Genomic DNA, 1,529 nt, shown 5'->3' with positions numbered 1-1,529 from the left:
CACCATACTGATTCAGGACCAACCAAGCTTGGAGAACAGGGCTGAGATCTAGCTTCCAGCCCTCTTCCAGCCATGCAAGGCAGGCAGCGTCATTCCCTTCCCCACAATGGGGCTGTTGTGAGATACCAGTGAGATAATGGGGTGAAAAACCCTGTCAGCTGCCCAGGTTAATGGCCCTGGTCACCAGCCTGGTAAGCCCGCAGAGCCTGAGGGCTGGCGTGCAGGCTGGGCCCCAACCCACTGCCACCTGGTGAACTTCTCGCACACTTTATTTCTAGGCTACCTCTCAAGGGAGAAGGCCAGCTTTGAGCACTCAGGCCTGCAGCAGCCCCTCCTGCTTCACCCCCCCCTCCTCCCCCCTCCCCTGCCTGCTCCACCACGACTGGCCGGTCTGGGCCGCGTCTGCCGGGCCAGTCCAGGCAAGCCGAGGCAGCGTCCAGGCTGTGATTCAGGGCTTGGGGGCTGGACTCCAGCATGAGACTGGGCCCACGACTTCTCCTGAGGTTGCGCGTCCATAAAATGGGCGCAGCAGGCGTACCTGGTGGGTGGTGGGAACTCAAGGGTCAGTACTTTCACAGAGCCTGGCCCCGTGGGCCAGGAGTTCAGTCACTGGCGGCTGCGTTTTCCGCCAGCACCGGCGCCCCGGCGGCCTCCGGGTGGAAGCCCCGACTTGGAGCGCGCGCGGCTCCCACGCCGGAGCCCATCCCGGGTGGCACCCGGGTACATCCGCCCTGGCATGCCAGCGTGGGGGGCCGGGCCCGCGGCCCCGGGCAGGGTTGCCAGGGAGACCAGGACTAGGGAGGTGCTGGGGAGGGGCGTGCCTCGCCCCGGGAGAGCCCGTGCTGGGGCCCCCAGGGAGGAAGGAGAGGGGGGGCGGGATGGGGGAGGGAGGCCCAACAGGGACCAAGCCTCTCAGCTGGGCTGTGAGTGAGCAGGATTGGGGGCTGGACTTACGGGAGCGCACCGAGTACGGGGGCCCAGGAGCGACCAGCAGTTGGAGCGGGCTGGGGATACTGGAGCCTGGCCAGAGCAGGGCGGGCCAAGGGGCGGGGCCTCTTCTCCTTGGGGACAGGGGGCGTGGCCTCTTTTATCTGCGGTGAAGAGGCGTGGTCTCTTCTGCTCGCTACTCAATCTCTAGTGGGCGGGGCCTGGCCCCGACTGAGAGCCGAGCTATCTCCAGCAGAGTCAAGGGCGGGGCTGACGGGACAGCGAAGGGGGCGTGTCATGGGCGGGGCCTCCCTCCCGAGGGGCGGGGCCTGGGCGAGGCCGTTGCGTTCCGGGAGGGGGCCGGCGGCGGAGTGGCAGATCCCGGAGCTGCGCCGTCGGACCCGGACGCCAGCCGGGGACGCCAACCCTCCTGCTTGCTGCGCGGAGGAGGAAGTAGAGCTAGCAGGTGAGACGGGACCTGGTGGAGGGCCGGCGGGACATCCCGAAGCAAAGTGAGTTTTGCAGCCAGCTGGAACCGATTTCTCGCAACAAGTGACAGCTGGTGTGTTGTGGGCAGCCTCGGCCTCCGCGTCCGGATTCCC

General features: G+C 67.4%; 1 protein-coding gene across 3 annotated transcripts in view; it reads left to right on the top strand.

The window, feature by feature from the left end:
- The first annotated feature begins 1,271 nt into the window (after positions 1-1,271).
- The window catches only part of Cd82 (CD82 molecule), a 37,955-nt gene continuing 37,697 nt past the window's right edge, over positions 1,272-1,529 (top strand). For 2 of the 3 annotated variants that reach the window (XM_013030053.1, XM_013030051.1), the window contains exon 1: positions 1,272-1,393. The gene's annotated coding sequence lies outside the window, so the exon portion shown is untranslated. Of the gene's footprint in view, positions 1,440-1,529 lie in introns of all 3 variants that reach the window. The other variant, XM_013030052.1, reaches the window with a different exon arrangement.

The sequence above is a fragment of the Dipodomys ordii genome, unplaced genomic scaffold (genome assembly GCF_000151885.1).
Source record: "Dipodomys ordii isolate 6190 unplaced genomic scaffold, Dord_2.0 Scaffold125, whole genome shotgun sequence".
NCBI classification, from domain to species: domain Eukaryota; kingdom Metazoa; phylum Chordata; class Mammalia; order Rodentia; family Heteromyidae; genus Dipodomys; species Dipodomys ordii.
The sequence above is the reverse complement of the archived record's forward strand: the minus strand, read 5'-3'. Positions and strand labels throughout refer to the sequence as shown.